The sequence below is a fragment of the Bombina bombina genome, chromosome 12 (assembly GCF_027579735.1).
Source record: "Bombina bombina isolate aBomBom1 chromosome 12, aBomBom1.pri, whole genome shotgun sequence".
NCBI classification, from domain to species: Eukaryota; Metazoa; Chordata; class Amphibia; order Anura; family Bombinatoridae; genus Bombina; species Bombina bombina.
Window position 1 is genome coordinate 150,261,588 of NC_069510.1, and position 19,351 is coordinate 150,280,938.

General features: G+C 42.1%; 1 protein-coding gene across 1 annotated transcript in view; it reads right to left on the reverse strand.

The window, feature by feature from the left end:
- Window positions 1-19,351, reverse strand: part of NEK6 (NIMA related kinase 6) — a gene marked incomplete at its 5' end in the record, with an annotated part of 90,981 nt that overhangs the window by 70,911 nt on the left and 719 nt on the right.

The following is a 19,351-nucleotide window of genomic DNA, read 5'->3' on the forward strand; positions in this document are numbered from 1 at the left end:
CAAAACTTTTCTCCCGAAAGCTGCTTCAGTCGAAGCAAACACATCAAACTTGTAAAAAAAAATTAAAAAAGTGTGTAAGGAGGACCAGGTAGCCGCATTACAAATCTGATCCATAGAGGCTTCATTCTTAAAAGCCCAAGAGGAAGCCACTGCTCTAGTGGAATGAGCTGTTATCCTCTCAGGAGGCTGTCATCGCACTGTCTCATAAGCTTAGCGGACAACACTCCTCAACCAGAAAGATAGGGAAGTAGCCTTCTGCCCCTTACGCTTCCCCGTATAGATGACAAAGAGGAAGATTGTCTGAATTCCTTAGTCGCCTGAAGATAGAACTTTAAGGCACGAACCACATCTAGAATGTGAAGCAAACGTTCCTTCGCTAAAGAAGGATTAGGACACAAGGAAGGAACAACAATTTCTTGATTAATGTCATGATTCGACACCACCTTAGGGAGGAACCCTAGTTTAGTGCGTAAAACCACCTTATCAGCATGGAAAACAGATAAGGGGGATCACATTGCAAAGCAGAAATCTCAGAAACTCTGCAGGCAGAGGCAATAGACAACAATTTAATGTCAACAGTATGCATAGGCTCAAACGGAGCCTGCTGCGAAACACTAAGTACAAGATTGAAGCTCCAAGGCGGAGCCCCAGATCTAAACACAGGTCTGATCCTAGTCAGAGCCTTAACAAAGGACTGCACATCCAGAAGCTCAGCCAAACTCTTGTGCAGTAACGCCGACAAGGCCGATATCTGTCCCTTCAGGGAAATAGCAGATAAACCCTTTCTTCAGTCCATCCTGGAGAAAAGATAAAATTCTGGCAACCTTACTTACACTTATGCCCGGAAAAGTCACGCTCTTCACACCAGTAGAAGTAAGTCCTCCACACTTTATGGTAAATATGACAAGTAACTGGCTTACGAGCTTGAACCAGAGTGTCGATAACACTCTCAGAAAACCCTCTCTTGGCTAAGACTAAGCGTTCAATCTCCTTGCAGTCAGCCTCAGAGAATCTAGGTTTTGATGAACGAAGGGACCCTGTATCAGCAGATATCTGTTACAAGGTAACCTCCACTGAGGAGGTGAGGACATCCCCACCAGATCCGCAAACCACGTCTTTCGTGGCCACGATGGAGCAATCAGAATCACAGATGCTCCCTCCTGCTTGATACGAGTCACCACACGAGGGAGAAGCGGTAATGGAGGAAAAGGATTTATGAGTCTGAACCTCCATGGTACTGATAAGGCATCTATCAGTTCTGCCTGCGGATCCCTCGACCTCGACCCATACCTGGGTAGTTTGGTATTGAGGCGGGATGCCATGAGATCTCCTGCGTCCCCCACTCGCTGCATATCTCTGCAAACACCTCAGGGTGAATAGACCATTCCCCTGGTTGAAAGGATTGCCTGCTGAGGAAGTCCACTTCCCAGTTGTCCACACCCGGAATGTGGATCGATGACAGCGTACATTTGTGAGCCTCCGCCCACTCTAGTATGTGAAATACTTCTCTCATCACCAAGGAACTTTACGTTCCCCCTTGATGGTTGATATAGGCAACCGTGGTTATATTGTCCGATTGGAATCTGACAAATTGGGAGGAACCCAGAAGGGGCTGAGCCTTCAAGGGATTAAAGATTGCTTGGAGTTCCAAAATAATGATCGGAATGGAGGACTCCTCCTGAGTCCACAGACATTGTGCCTTCTTGGCACACCAAATGGCTCCCCAGCCGGAAAGGCTTGCGTCCGTAGTCACAATCTCCCAGGACGGTATCAAAAAGCATGTGCCTTGGGACAGATGATCTGAACAGAGCCACCATGAGAGCAAATCTCTCAAGAGGCTGTCCAACACGATCTGTTGAGACAGATCTGAATGGCTGCCGTTCCATTGTCTCAGCATTCATAGTTGTAAGGGTCTGAGATGGAATCTGGCAAAAGGAATAATGTCCATGCAAGACACCATGAGTCCGATTACCTCCATGCACTGAGCCACTGAGGATCTCGAGGAGGCCAAGAAATGCAGAAGTTAGGTTGCAACGTCTCTGATCTGTGAGGAATATTCTCATGGATATGGAGTCTATTATAGTTCCCAGGAAATTCACCCTTGTACTTGGAGTAAGAGAACTCTTTTCCAAGTTTATCTTCCATTCATGTGATCGAAGAAGATTGAGAAGGGACTCCGAATGTTCTTCCGCTAGACGAAAATATGGCGCCTGTACCAATATATCGTCCAAGTAAGGCGCTACTGCAATACCTCATGTTCTGGCAAAGGCTAGAAGAGCCCCCAGTACCTTTGTAAATATCCTTGGAGCAGTAGCTAAGACAAACGGAAGAGCTATGAACTGGAAGTGCTGGTCCAGAAAAGCAAACCAGACAGCTAACAGTGAAAACGCTATCCTCAGGAGTGATGTCTGCAGCAGGATCTTAGGAAATGAAAGAGACTGCAACTGGTCACGTGGTCCATAAGACAGGACTTACCATGCTATGAAAAATGGCGCCAAGCTATTATAAGCTGTGCAACACTTCAAAAGTGAAACCCGTTTGTTCCAAGCCAAAAACACACAGCCTATGAGCCTAAAAAACTAACATTAAGCAGGTATAAATCCCTAAACTGTTCAAATAATATACCTGGGGAGATATTAACCCTTGATCGAGGTAAAAAGAAGCCACACTGTGACCCTGTATAGCGTTCTAAAATGTATAAAAAAAACTGACTTATCCTCCAGGATCCATGCTGTGGAACAGGCACAGCTTCTCAAGTGTGACAGTCTTGCAGCAGCGCTTCTGACATGAACTTGAGTGTGTAGCAGCAAGCAGTGAAACTCATCAACACTGATTGCTAAGGAGCTGTTAGAGACAGTCTGGATGGCTTTGCAGAAAAACTTTCCCTGCATTTCCAGACTCTAACTTTCATCAATACTCTCACTGAGAGGTTGACATGATTACTTAAAACTCCAGTCCTTTTCTTGAAGGGAACATATCCATCACAGGACTATCCAAATCGTCTGCCACTTCTCTGCCATCTCCTGTGACGAAAGGCAAAGAATGACTGGGGGATAGGGGAAGTGGGAGGGATATTTAAGCATTTGGCTGGGGTGTTTTTGCCTCTTTCCAGGTGTTGTATTTCCCAACAGTAAGGAATGAAGTCATGGACTCTCCCTGCCTTATGGAAGGAAAGAAAGATTACTACAACATGGAAGAGTTAGTGAATTTCACAGTTGTTCCAAAAGCACAAATATAGTGCTTGCTAAATGACTACCAGCAAACACCTAGGCAAATTTGTATATAGATCTCAATCAATAAGTTATCAAGGTGATCACAAGCAGTAAAGGAAGAATGGTTAGATGTCAGCATTGCAATGCAATACCAAGAATCAGAACATCTATACTTTACTAAAACTCCAATACAGGATCTTTTAAGAATCTTCTTCTACAGCATGGGAGATAATTAGAGAATACAAGGGATATTTATCAAGCCGTCAACCGCAAATACGCTGGAATTCCACAGCGTAATTGTGACGAGCTTGATTCGACCTAGTTATCAAAGCCTACAGGCCGGCAAAAGTTGAAATCTGTGACGTAACATATGATTCGCCCGTCTCAATCTGACACAGATCGATGCTTACGTCATTACAGATGTTCCGAATACACATTCGGCACTATTTGCCACTTTTTCAAAGTTATCAAACAGTTAACAGGTACGCTTGCGGCTATTCCGGCCCAGCATACCTGGTTTTCAATCTGCCACCCTGGAGGCTGCAGATGCCATTGGAATCAATGGGAGTCTGAAAGCAGCGAAAGCTGATGTTCGATGCTGCCAGATATCCCATTGATTTATATGGTTGAAAACCAGTAACGTTTACACCTAACACCCTAACATAAGCCCAGAGTCTAAACACCACTAATCTGCCGCCCCGACATTGCCGCAACCTAAATAAAGTTATTAACCCAAATCCCGCCGCTCCCCGACCCCGCCGCAACTAAAAACAGCCAATAGGATGAGAGCTGCTCAAATCCTATTGGCTGATTGGAACAGCCAATAGGATTTTAGCAGCTCATCCTATTGGCTGATTGGAACCTTTCAGCCAATAGGAATGCAAGGGACGCCATCTTGGATGACGACACTTGCATTCAAGTTACAGTTTACGGCAGCGACCATATTGAAGAGGAGCTCCGCGCCGGATGTCTTCAGGATGGACCCGCTCCGCGACGGATGGATGAAGACAGAAGAGGCTGCATGGATGAAGACTTCTTGCCGACTGGATGGATCCTTCAAGCGGAACTTCAAAAACTGTAAGTGGATCGTCGGGGGTTAGTGTTAGGCTTATTTAAGGGTTTTTTGGGTGAGTTTTATTTTTAGAGTAGGGTCTAGGCAGGTAAAAGAGCTAAATGCACTTTTCAGGGCAATGGGGAGCTTAGGTTTTTTAGATAGGCTTTTTATTTGGGGGAGTTGGGCGGGTGGTGGGTTTTACTGTTGAGGTTTGTTTGTATTTTTTTTACAGGCAAAAAAGCTGATTTCTTTGGGGCAAAGCCCCGCAAAAGGCCCTTTTAAGGGTCATTGGTAGGTTATTGTAGGCTAGGGTTTTTTATTTGGGGGGGGGTTATTTTGATAGGCCTATTAGATTAGGTGTAATTTGTTTTTATTTTTGATAATGTGTTTTTTTTTTTGTAACAGTGTTTGTTTTTTATAACTTAGTGGGTTTTTTTTGTTTAGTAATTTAGTAATTTTTAATAGTAGATTTAAATAATTTGAGTAGGGTTAGGGATTTTTAATATGTAATATAGTTAATTTAATTTCTAGTTTACTGTAATTTTAGTATAATAGGGTAGGTTAATTAATAGTTTAATATAGTTTATTTCAATTCTAAAGGTAAGTTTTAATTTATTATAAGATAGGGATGTTGTAATTTTAATGTAAAGTTAGCGGGTTGTTAGGTTTAGGGGTTAATAGTTTAATTTAGTTTATGGCAATGTGAGGGGCTGGCTGTTTAGGGGTTAATACATTTAGTTAGTGGTAGTGATGTGGGAGGCCAGAGGTTTAGGGGTTAATATGTTTATTTAGGTGGCGGCGGGGTCCAGGAGCGGCGGAATAGGGGTTAATACATTTATTTAGTGGCGGCGGGGTCCGGGAGCGGCGGAATAGGGGTTAATACATTTATTTAGTGGCGGCGGGGTCCAGAAACGGTGGGATAGGGGTTAATAACTTTATTAAAGTTGCAGCGGGGTCCGGGAGCGGCGGGATAGGGGTTAAACATTTTAGTATAGTGGCGACATTTAGTGATAGGCTATAAATAAAGTTGGGAAAAAGCTGAATAGCAGTGAGATCGATGACTGTTAGTTAACAACAGTCCGATGCTCATCGCCCTGTACTTGGTGCGCAGCTTTTTGACAGCTTTTTTTATAAATATGGAGATCGTATTCAGGTCTGCGGCCGTGTTGTTAGGCGATGTTGGCGAGCGTATTGGTGCTGGCGAATGCAGCATAGTTGAGGCTTTGATAAATATCTCCCTACATTTTCCTAAAACCATATAGCGCTACGGAATAAATGATGTATAAAATGCCCTTGTAGACAACTAACATGTTTTGACTTTAAAATAGAATTGTCACAACAACTTTAGTTAAACACTGATATATGACATTACTTTTCTTATCACTATTGAAGATGAAAGAAACCAAAATGGCAGATGTTTCTTTTGCCCAATCTAACTAGGTTCAGTTTGGTCTTCAAAAACTAAAAAAAATACTTAGACGAGCCATAAACAATATTGTTAAGGAATTTCTCTTGGATCAACAAGCAGTGGTACAGTCTACTTATTATAAAGTGACTCTGGCAGCTTGGAAACTGAACAAATTAGGATTCAATGACAGATCTCTTAAAAGCAAGACAGTATGGAAGAAATGTGTGAATCAGTGCACAAACACAACATAAGTCACACAGAGGCACAGGTTCCAGATACTGTGCACTTTATGCAGAAGGTCTTTGGAAAAAGGCTTAGGGTGAATACCAGTAGGCTATTAAATTCATTTTGCAGACATCAGCTACTTAAGAAAATCAGATTTATGAAAAAAAATGATGCCAGAGATAGTTTCCAATTGTCCTTCATGAAATCTACACTAATTAATGGTTTCTTTCAACACGACTCCTTCAAATCCACAGAAGTTATTTCCTTTAAAGGACATGAAAATAAAACATGGACTCTTATAGATCAGATAGAACATGACATTTTAAAGAGATTTTTCAATTTCATTGTATAATGACATTTTCTTCATTCTATTAGTATCCTTTCTTGAAAAGCATACCTAGGTAGGTGCAGGAGCATATCCACCAATCGGCACCTAGCATTGCTACTCCTGAGCCTATCTAGGTATGATTTTTAACAAAAGAATATTAAAAGAACAAAGCAAATTAGATAATAGAAGTAAATTGGAAAAGGTGTTTAAAAGCTCACGCTCTACCTTAATAATAACAGTTTTATTGTATATTGTACTTTGCCTTTATTTGTGTTTTTGTTGTCCTTCAGGGCAGTCTAATGTAGCAGGATACTAAAGGTGACACAACTTAAATATCACATTTCTGATGCCAATGCAGCGCTGGAAGCACCAGCAAAAAATAAATAAGCTGTCATTTCAAGTTCTGGACCAACGTCCCACATGTAAAATCCTACCACGTACAGTATATACCAGTGGTTACTGGCCGTTATCCCATTACTACTTCATGGGTCTATCTTTCAAATACATTAACCCCTTAAGGACAAGGCCATTTTTCAATTTCTTTCCCTTAAAGGGACACTGTAGTCAAAAATAGATTTGTGATATTTCAATAGTATACCTGTAAATAAAGACATTTTCAATGTTGATCACATTGTAAATATTTACCGTTTATTATATATTAGTCTGAGAAATATTACATTTTTCCAAACCCACTGACTTTATCGCTGTTACCGATTTCCAATCCGGGGTGACAACTCCAGTTGGAAGATGGCGACTCCTTGACGCAATGCGCATGCGCAAGTTAAATTTGAAATGTGCATGCGTTATTTTGATTCTTCTGTCGGTCATGTCGGCTTCTGTGCCACAATATGCACATGCGAGAGTAAGAAAATCTAATTGTGCATGCGTAGATTGACGCAATTGTATTTTAATTACATGCAAATACTCGCCATCCGATTGGCAAGTATGTTGTACCTTAGACGGCCCACATTATTTTCATCATATCTTATAATTTACTATAAAAAAAATATATAAAATATGAGGAAGAATGGAAAAAACACACTTTTTCTAACTTTGACCCCTAAAATCTGTTGCACATTTACAACCACCAAAAAACTCTCATGCTAAATAGTTTCTAAATTTTGTCTTGAGTTTAGAAATACCCAATGTTTACAAGTTCTTTGCTTTTTTTGCAAGTTATAGGGCAATAAGTACAAGTAGCACTTTGCTATTTCAAAACCACTTTTTTTCAAATTAGCGCTAGTTACATTGGGACACTGATATCTGTCAGGAATACCTGAATATCCCTTAACATGTATATATTTTGTTTTAGAAGACATCCCAAAGTATTGATCTAGGCCCATTTTGGTATATTTCATGCCACCATTTCACCGCCAAATGTGATCAAATAAAAAAAATTGTTCACTTTTTCACAAATTTTTTCACAAACTTTAGGTTTCTCACTGAAATTATTTTCAAACAACTTGTGCAATTATGGCATAAATAGTTGTAAATGTTTCTCTGGGATCCCCTTTGTTCAGAAATAGCAGACATATATGGCTTTGGCGCTGCTTTTTGGTAATTAGAAGGTCACTAAATGCAGCTGCGCACCACACGTGTATTATGCCCAGCAGTGAAGGGGTTAATTAGAGAGCATGTAGGGAGCTTTTTGGGGTAATTTTAGCTTTAGTGTAGTGTAGTAGATAACCCCAAGTATTGATCTAGGCCCATCTTGGTATATTTCATGCCACCATTTCACCGCCAAATGCGATCAAATGAAAAAAAATGTAAAATTTTTCACAATTTTAGGTTTCTCACTGAAATTATTTACAAACAGCTTGTGCAATTATGGCACAAATGATTGTAAAAGCTTCTCTGGGATCCCCTTTGTTCAGAAATAGCAGACATATATGGCTTTGGCGTTGCTTCTTGGTAATTAGAAGGCCGCTAAATGCAGCAGGGCAAAACATGTGTATTATGCCCAGCAGTGAAGGGGTTAATTAGGGAGCTTGTAGGGTTAATTTTAGCTTTAGTGTAGTGTAGTAGACAACCCAAAGTATTGATCTAGGCCCATTTTGGTATATTTAATGCCACCATTTCCCCGCCAAATGAGATCAAATAAAAAAAACTTTTTCACAAATTTTTTCACAAACTTTAGGTTTCTCACTGAAATTATTTACAAACAGCTTGTGCAATTATGACACAAATGGTTGTAAATGCTTCTCTAGGATCCCCTTTGTTCAGAAATAGCAGACATATATGGCTTTGGCGTTGGTTTTGGTAATTAGAAGGCCGCTAAATGCCGCTGTGCATCACACGTGAATTATGTTTAGCAGTGAAGGGGTTAATTAGGTAGCTTGTAGGGAGCTTGCAGGGTTAATTTTAGCTTTAATGTAGAGATCAGCCTCCCACCTGACACATCACACCCCCTGATCCCTCCCAAACAGCTCTCTTCCCTCCCCCACCCCACAATTGTCCCTGCCATTTTAAGTACTGGCAGAAAGTCTGCCAGTACTAAAATAAAAGGTATTTTTTAAAAAAAAAATCATAATAATTTTTTTTAGCATATTTACATATGCTGAAGTGTAGGATCTCCGCTGATCACTTGATGTTTCGACTATAAGGGGAGACGGAAGTGCTATTTAAGTCCGTTCTTTTTATAGTCAAATTTCTATCCAAGATATATTCTCCTACATATCCTGGATGTGATCACAGTCTATGTGTATAAAACATTCATCTCAGAGACACAACATATCTCCTACCGTTATGTACAGCATTCCTCAATCGTAACCCTTTATGTTCCTCCGGCATGCTGGGTATGTAAAAAGCTAGCAGAGATCCCAATCAATCATATATTTAGCTGCAACTGTCAAACAGTATTCCATCTATATCAGGTGTGTCCTTTACCATAGCAGTACAATTCTCTTCTGCATATCTCTTCCTTTTCTATGTGCTATAATGTATAAGTTGAGAACCTTTTCAATTTACTGCAATTATCAAATTCAATTTGAGCTCTACATATCCTTTATTGAAAAGCAAAGAGTTCACAGCTCATATATGAATTTCTGATTGGCTGACAGCTTTCATATGATACAGGGGACAGGGAAATTAAAAGGAACTTTGAAATTTGTCAATGTACTGATTGTTTGAAATTCAAATACATTTCATTACATTGTCTTTTGATTATCCATATCTACAGTATATAGCTGGCCTTTAACAAGTAGATTTCCTGAAGTGTATCAGTTCTTATAGAGCTTTGGATTTCATTTCACAGACTTACAATTTTGTATGTATCATTTGTTTTATTTGTTTAACTATTGCTATATTTTACTTCCTTTATTTCTGTGGTATTCACAAAGACCACCTGAACATTGTTGTTTATAGATTTGTAAATGATAACTTTGAAATTACATCTAGTAGCCATAAAATGTTTAGAAGTGCCCCGGTGCTCGATGAGGTTGTAAGACTAAAGGATGGACTCTCTTTGATGGGCCAGTTGTCCACACCCGGAATGTGGATCTCTGACAGCGAACAGTTGTGGGCCTCTGCCCATTCCAGAATCCGAGATACTTCCCTCCCTGCTAGGGAGCTCCTCGTTCCCCCTGATGGTTGATGTAAGCCACCGAGGTTATGTTGTCTGATTGGAATCTGATAAACTGGGATGAACCCAGAAGAGGTCAAGCCTTCAGAGCATTGAAGATCGCTCAAAGTTCCAAAATGTTGATTGGGAGGAAGGATTCCTTCCTCTCAAGTCCACAGACCCTGTGCCTTCCTGGCACCCCAAACAGCTCTCCATCCTGATAGACTTGCGTCTGTAGTCACAATCTTCCAGGATGGTCTCAAGAAGGATGTGCCTTGGGACAGGTGATCTGGACAGAGTCACCAAGAGAGCAATTCTCTCGACCGGTTGTCCAGAGAAATCTCTTGAGACAGATCCGAATGATCACCATTCCACTGTCTCAGCATGCACAGCTGAAGTGGTCTGAGATGGAATCTGGCAAAAGGAATATTATCCATGCTGGACTCCATGAGACCAAGCACCTCCATGTACCGAGCCACAGATGGCCTTAAGGAGGTCTGAAAGGCAAGACAAGCGGAAGTTAGCTTGTAATGTCTCTGGTCTGGAAGAAATATCCTCATGGATAAGACTGAGAGAGGAGAGATCCCTCACACACTATAGAAAGGCCTTTCTTTTCTGGTCATGAAGACAGGTTTGACAGGAGGAATCTGCCCCTGGGCAGATGGGATCTGAACCCTATCCTGTAACCCTGGGCGACAACTTCCAGAACCCAAGGGTCCTGAACGTCCTGTAACCAGGGAACAGTTTCTTAAAGGAAGAAGGGCAAAAGGAAGAACCCAATCGCTACCATTCATTCTTAATAATATTAGCCATCTTAACACGAACCAGGAAGGCCTGAGGCACCACCCTGTCATCATAAACCTTATCAAGCTTAGGAATAGCAGGTTCCTCCGAAAGCTTCGGTTCCGGAACCTACAGAGTAGCAAGCACTTGCTTCAGCAAAAAGCACAAATTCTCTATCCTAAATCTCCGGTCAGGCTCCTCCACAGCCGGAGGTTTAGATGACACGGACTCCGAACCAGAAGGGGTCTCCTCCAACGAGTCGGAGAGGGCCCACGTCATCGTATAATGCCTCTGATATTTCCCTAGGCATAGACAACCCCTGGGCCGTACCGCCATGATACCCCTTACGCTTAGCAGAACGTGGTAAGGCATGGATTACTTTCGATACCGCCGTTTGCAGTTGATCCGCAAAATCTGACGGCCAATGAATCTCTCCCTCAGGAGTAATGGTTGGACCCTGGGGGGCTGGGGAGATGAATGGGACAGGGAATCCTCAGAGGTGGATGGCTCAGTAGTACTAGACATTCATTTACTTTTAGATGTCGTAACTTTATCAAGGCATGTGGAATATATATAGTTGAGCAGGCTGTTCTACCAGAACCTCCTCACAATAAACAAAGGAATGAGTCCTTGTTAAAGAGGGAGAACCATCTAACGCAACAGAGTCCTCCATAGCTTGCACTTTTATTATGGACTAGATTAACTTAATAAATAGGCACCTTTATAACCTCCAATGGCCGGGGCACTCATCACCTCCTATGACCCGGACTACAGAAACTGTTTTGTCTCCTGCGCCGCTGATCAATAGAGGAAGAGAGATAGCCACACCCGGTCACGTGGAATGCCTGGCAGGACCTCCCCTGTCTAAGGAGAAAACGTGCCAAAAAAGGGCTGCACAATACTCCCGTAAGTCACCTTCCACACATTGCCAGAGTCTCATCTCGCACACAACGCAGCAATGACACAATAAACAATATCATGTACAAACCCCCCCTGTTCAATAATGCCCTTTCCAGGAATATGAACCCTTGATTCTTCAAAGATAAAAGGCGTCACACTGTGACCCCGTCTTCCATGTTATCATTATGAAATTAAAAATGAAACACACTTACCAGAATCTACAATGTGGAACAGGAACATGGCCCTTCAAGTGTGACAGGTTAGTAGCCTCGCTCCTGACATGGACTTGAGTGTAGAAAGCAGGCAGCGAAACTCGTCAACGCTGATTGCTTGTGGAGCTGTTAATATGAGTCGGGATGGTTTCGCAGAAGGAATCTCCCTGCATCTCCGGACTCTAACTTTCGCCCAGGCTCTCACTGAGAGGCTGACAGGATTACTTAAAACTCCAGTCCCAATGCGAAGAGTACTACCCTCCATAAGAGACTACTCTGATCTTTGGCACTTCTCTGCCGTCCACCTGTGGCGAAAGCCAAAGAATGACTGGGGGATGAGGGAGGTGGGAGAGGTATTTAAGCCTTTGGCTGGGGTGTCTTTACCTCCTTCTGGTGGCCAGGTTCTTGATTCCCAACAGTAATGAATGAAGCCATGTACTCTCCTCCCCTTTAAATGGAAAACATAATTTATGCTTACCTGATAAATTTATTTCTCTTGTAGTGTATCCAGTCCACGGATCAACCATTACTTGTGGGATATTCTCCTTCCCAACAGGAAGTTGCAAGAGGATCACCCACAGCAGAGCTGCTATATAGCTCCTCCCCTCACTGCCATATCCAGTCATTCGACCGAAACAAGCCGAGAAAGGAGAAACCATAGGGTGCAGTGGTGACTGTAGTTTAATTAAAATGTAGACCTGCCTGAAAAGGACAGGGCGGGCCGTGGACTGGATACACTACAAGAGAAATAAATTTATCAGGTAAGCATAAATTATGTTTTCTCTTGTTAAGTGTATCCAGTCCACGGATCATCCATTACTTGTGGGATACCAATAACAAAGCTAAAGTACACGGATGATGGGAGGGACAAGGCAGGAACTTAAACGGAAGGAACCACTGCCTGTAGAACCTTTCTCCCAAAAACAGCCTCAGAAGAAGCAAAAGTATCAAATTTGTAAAATTTGTAAAAAGTATGAAGGGAAGACCAAGTTGCAGCCTTGCAAATATGTTCAACAGAGGCCTCATTTTTAAAGGCCCAGGTGGAAGCCACAGCTCTAGTAGAATGAGCTGTAATCCTTTCAGGAGGCTGCTGTCCAGCAGTCTCATAGGCTAAACAGATTATACTCCGAAGCCAAAAAGAAAGAGAGGTTGCCGAGGCCTTCTGACCTCTCCTCTGTCCAGAGTAAACAACAAACAGGTTAGATGTTTGGCGAAAATCTTTAGTAGCCTGTAAGTAAAACTTCAAGGCACGGACTACGTCTAGATTATGCAAAAGACGTTCCTTCTTTGAAGAAGGATTAGAACATAATGATGGAACAACAATCTCTTGATTGATACTCTTGTTAGAAACCCCCTTAGGTAAAAACCCAGGTTTTGTACACAGAACAACTTTATCTGAATGAAAGATCAGATAAGGAGAATCACAATGTAAGGCAGATAACTCCGAGACTCTTCGAGCCGAGGAAATAGCCATCAGAAAAAGAACTTTCCATGAAAGAAGTTTGATATCAATAGAATGAAGGGGTTCAAACGGAACCCCTTGAAGAACTTTAAGAACCAAGTTTAAGCTCCATGGAGGAGCAACAGGTTTAAACACAGGCTTAATTCTAACTAAAGCCTGACAAAATGCCTGAACGTCTGGAACTTCTGCCAGACGCTTGTGTAAAAGAATAGACAGAGCAGAAATCTGTCCCTTTAAAGAACTAGCTGATAATCCTTTGTCCAAACCCTCTTGGAGGAAGGACAATATCCTAGGAATCCTAACCCTACTCCATGAGTAATTCTTGGATTCACACCAATGAAGATATTTACGCCATATCTTGTGGTAAATTTTCCTGGTGACAGGCTTTCGTGCCTGTATTAAGGTATCAATTACTGACTCGGAAAAGCCACGCTTTGATAGGATCAAGCGTTCAATCTCCATGCAGTCAGTCTCAGAGAAAGTAGATTCGGATGATTGAAAGGACCTTGTATTAGAAGGTCTTGTCTCAGAGGCAGAGCCCATGGTGGAAAGGATGACATGTCCACTAGGTCTGCATACCAGGTCCTGCGTGGCCACGCAGGCGCTATCAATATCACGGATGCTCTTTCCTGTTTGATTTTGGCAATCAGACTAGGGAGCAGAGGAAACGGTGGAAACACATAAGCCAGGTTGAAGAACCAAGGCGCTGCTAGAACATCTATCAGTGCCGCTTCTGGGTCCCTGGACCTGGATCCATAACAAGGAAGCTTGGCGTTCTGGCGAGACGCCATGAGATCCAATTCTGGTTTGCCCCAACGGAGAACCAATTGAGCAAACACCTCCGGATGGAGTTCCCATTCCCCCGGATGAAAAGTCTGACGACTTAGAAAATCCGCCTTCTAGTTCTCTACACCTGGGATATGGATCGCTGACAGGTGGCAAGAGTGAGTCTCTGCCCAGCGAATTATCTTGGAGACTTCTGACATCGCTAGGGAACTCCTGGTTCCCCCTTGATGGTTGATGTAAGCCACAGTCGTGATGTTGTCCGACTGAAATCTGATGAACCTCAGTGTTGCTAGCTGAGGCCAAGCCAGAAGAGCATTGAATATTGCTCTTAACTCCAGAATATTTATTGGGAGGAGTTTCTCCTCCTGGGTCCACGATCCCTGAGCCTTCAGGGAGTTCCAGACTGCGCCCCAACCTAGAAGGCTGGCATCTGTTGTTACAATCGTCCAATCTGGCCTGCGAAAGGTCATACCCTTGGATAGATGGGCCCGAGATAACCACCAGAGAAGAGAATCTCTGGTTTCCTGATCCAGATTTAGTAGAGGGGACAAATCTGTGTAATCCCCATTCCACTGACTGAGCATGCATAATTGCAGCGGTCTGAGATGCCGGCGCGCAAATGGCACTATGTCCATCGCCGCTACCATTAAGCCGATTACTTCCATGCACTGAGCCACCGTGGGGCGCGGAATGGAGTGAAGAACACGGCAAGCATTTAGAAGTTTTGATAACCTGGACTCCGTCAGGTAAATTTTCATTTCTACAGAACCCTCGTGAGAGGAGATAGAGAACTCTTTTCTTCGTTCACTTTCCACCCATGCGACCTCAGGAATGCCAGAACTATCTCTGTATGAGATTTGGCAATTTGAAAGCTTGACGCCTGTATCAGGATATCGTCCAGGTAAGGAGCCACTGCTATGCCTCGCGGTCTTAGGACCGCCAGAAGTGAGCCCAGAACCTTTGTAAAAATTCTTGGGGCTGTAGCCAACCCAAATGGAAGAGCTACAAATTGGTAATGCCTGTCTAGAAAGGCAAACCTCAGGAACTGATGATGATTCTTGTGAATCGGAATGTGAAGGTAGGCATCCTTTAAGTCCACTGTGGTCATGTACTGACCCTCTTGGATCATGGGTAAAATGGTTCGAATAGTTTCCATCTTGAATGACGGAACTCTGAGGAATTTGTTTAGGATCTTTAAATCCAAAATTGGTCTGAAGGTTCCCTCTTTTTTGGGAACCACAAACAGATTTGAATAAAATCCCTGTCCTTGTTCCGTCCACGGAACTGGATGGATCACTCCCATTACAAGGAGATCTTGTACGCAGCTTAAGAATGCCTTTTTCTTTATCTGGTTTGCAGATAATCTTGAAAGGTGAAATCTCCCTTGTGGAGGAGAAGCTTTGAAGTCCAGAAGATATCCCTGAGATATGATCTCCAACGCCCAGGGATCCTGAACATCTCTTGCCCATGCCTGGGTGAAGAGAGAGAGTCTGCCCCCTACTAGATCCGTTGTCGGATAGGGGCCGCTCCTTCATGCTGTCTTAGAGGCAGCAGCAGGGTTTCTGGCCTGCTTGCCCTTGTTCCAGGACTGGTTAGGTTTCCAGGCCTGCTTGGATTGAGCAAAAGTTCCCTCTTGTTTTGAAGCAGAGGAAGTTGATGCTGCACCTGCCTTGAAATTTCGAAAGGCACGAAAATTAGACTGTTTGGCCTTTGATTTGGCCCTGTCCTGAGGAAGGGTATGACCCTTACCTCCAGTAATGTCAGCAATAATTTCTTTCAAACCAGGCCCGAATAAGGTCTGTCCCTTGAAAGGAATGTTGAGTAATTTAGACTTTGAAGTCACATCAGCTGACCAGGATTTGAGCCATAGCGCCCTACGCGCCTGGATGGCAAATCCGGAATTCTTAGCCGTTAGTTTAGTCAAATGAACAATGGCATCAGAAACAAATGAGTTAGCTAGCTTAAGAGTTCTAAGCTTGTCAACAATTTCAGTCAATGGAGCTGTATGGATGGCCTCTTCCAGGGCCTCAAACCAGAATGCCACCGCAGCAGTGACAGACGCAATGCATGCAAGGGGCTGTAAAATAAAACCTTGTTGAATAAACATTTTCTTAAGGTAACCCTCTAATTTTTTATCCATTGGATCTGAAAAAGCACAACTGTCCTCAACCGGGATAGTGGTACGCTTTGCTAAAGTAGAAACTGCTCCCTCCACCTTAGGGACAGTCTGCCATAAGTCCCGTGTAGTGGCATCTATTGGAAACATTTTTCTAAATATAGGAGGTGGGGAAAAGGGCACACCGGGCCTATCCCACTCCTTACTAATAATTTCTGTAAGCCTTTTAGGTATTGGAAAAACATCAGTACTCACCAGCACTGCATAGTATTTATCCAGCCTACACAATTTCTCTGGCACTGCAATTGTGTCACAGTCATTCAGAGCAGCTAATACCTCCCCAAGCAATACACGGAGGTTCTCAAGCTTAAATTTAAAATTAGAAATCTCTGAATCAGGTCTCCCCCGATTCAGAGACGTCACCCACAGACTGAAGCTCTCCGTCCTCAGGTTCTGCATATTGTGACGCAGTATCAGACATGGCTCTTACAGCATCTACGCGCTCTGTATCTCGTCTAACCCCAGAGCTATCGCGCTTGCCTCTCAATTCAGGCAATCTGGATAATACCTCTGACAGGGTATTATTCATGATTGCAGCCATGTCCTGCAAAGTAATCGCTATGGGCGTCCCTGATGTACTTGGCGCCATATTAGCGTGCGTCCCTTGAGCGGGAGGCGAAGGGTCCGACACGTGGGGAGAGTTAGTCGGCATAACTTCCCCCTCGACAGACCCCTCTGGTGACAATTCTTTTATAGATAAAGACTGATCTTTACTGTTTAAGGTGAAATCAATACATTTAGTACACATTCTCCTATGGGGCTCGACCATGGCTTTTAAACATAATGAACAAGTATCCTCTGTTTCAGACATGTTTGTACAGACTAGCAATGAGCCTAGCAAGCTTGGAAAACACTTTAAAGCAAGTTAACAAGCAATATAGAAAACGTTACTGTGCCTTTAAGAGAAACAAATTTTGACAAAATTTGAAATAACAGTGAAAAAAGGCAGTTACACTAACAAAATGTTAACAGTGTATGTAACAAGTCAGCAGAGCATTGCACCCACTTGCAAATGGATGATTAACCCCTTAATAACAAAAACAGAATAATAAATGACAAAAACGTTTTTTAAACACAGTCACAACAACTGCCAGTCTACTGTGATTGTTACCCTCCTCAAACACGACTTTGAAGCCTTTTGAGCCCTTCAGAGATGTCCTGTATCATGCAGAGGGAAGCTGAATGTCTCTGTCAGTATTTTTAGCTGCACAGAAAAGCACTAAAATAGGCCCTTCCCACTCATATTGCAACAGTGGAAAGCCTGTTTCTAGGCAAAAATCAAACCAGCCATGTGGAAAAAAACTAGGCCCCAATAAGTTTTGTCACCAAACATATATAGAAACGATTAACATGCCAGCAAACGTTTTATATTACACTTTTATAAGAGTATGTATCTCCGTTAATAAGCCTGATACCAGTCGATATCACTGCATTTAAGGCTTAACTTACATTAATCCGGTATCAGCAACATTTTTCTAGCAAATTCCATCCCTAGAAATATATTAACTGCACATAACTTATTGCAGGAAAACCTGCACGCCATTCCCTCTCTGAAGTTACCTCACTCCTCAGAATATGTGAGAACAGCCATGGATCTTAGTTACTTCTGCTAAGATCATAGAAAATGCAGGCAGATTCTTCTTCTAAATACTGCCTGAGATAAACAGCACACTCCGGTACCATTTAAAAATAACAAACTTTTGATTGAAGTTAAAAAACTAAGTATAATACACCACTCTCCTCTAACTATGTCCATCTTTGTTGAGAGTTGCAAGAGAATGACTGGGTATGGCAGTGAGGGGAGGAGCTATATAGCAGCTCTGCTGTGGGTGATCCTCTTGCAACTTCCTGTTGGGAAGGAGAATATCCCACAAGTAATGGATGATCCGTGGACTGGATACACTTAACAAGAGAAATAAGGTTATTTTGCTTTCTATCACGGGGGGGGGGGGGGCTTTACCTAAACAAGATTTTGGCCTAGAAACAGTTCCAAAAAATGTCTGGTCTGAGACCCAACCCATAAGGGAAGGTCATATGGAAGATGCAACTACACATGTACACACTGTTACAGGAGCAAGCCCTACTCTTTGGCAGGAAAAATTTATATTATTTTAAACCTATTCTGTACTCAACTTAAATACTTATCTCATTACTAGGAAATGTGTCAGATAAATACTTATGCAACTTCCAGTAAATATAAAACAATATCCCTCCCAATGTCGAAATTCCTATGCAAAGTTCATCTAGTAGATAGGATGATGAGTGTTTGTTTTTTTGGTTTGATTTGTAAAGCTAACAAAAATATAAATGTTCTGTGTCTGAGTCCATTAACAGCAAAAGTTTCTAATGTCGTTCTTTTTGAAGAATTAAGTGAGGTTTGCCCATGCGAGGGTCAGTGTGACGTCTTCCATGCTGTTTTGAAAAAAGTATTTGCACAACATATATCAGCTGTGTGAGCGGGTTTTTTTTACCACTATTAATGCTTTTTGCACATTCAGTTTACACACTAATAAACACAACTGTTCTTTTGGTTAAAAATATATATCAAACCACGTTTTAACATGTACTTAAATTAAATGTCAATACTAGAATGTCCAGTTGTTAATGCAATAAAAGTGTTTGAGGCTTAGAAAACTTTTTTTAAAATGATATGACGTGAAAGTGCAGTTATTTTGTACCAATAATAAACCAGCAAATGTTTATTTTTAATGTTAAAATCGTACCCTAACACAAGCAAGTGGCCGCCCCTGTGTAAAGCCTGTTTTTTATTCTATGACAATGCAGGAGGTACAACCAATGAGAAGCTGGTCCATAGCTGTCAATAGTAGCACGCTCCTAAGTCTCTTCAGAAAATAGCTCAACAGACTTACAGGCTTCTTCCTGAAGAGGCACAGAGCTTTTAAAGGGACAGTAACTGTTAGGAGGGCAATTAAATAAACCTATATTATTCACTGAAGTGTGTGTTCCCTAATACCTGCTGTGCCAGAAGAGCAGAATAACCGCACATGGCGCTATCTTGCTATTACATCCAGCATTTGGGACCATGCACTATCTTCAGATAATAGCTTCTGATTGCCTGTATCTCAAGATAGCAAAATAAAGAAACAAATAGCTATGCTGATTGATGCTGTGAGTTGGTTCTCAACTTAAAAATAAAAAATATACTTTTAAACACACACAATTGTTTGTCAGGTATGCATGAAGAACCAAAACAGGGCTGAATACATGTGCGCAAACGCTAAATAA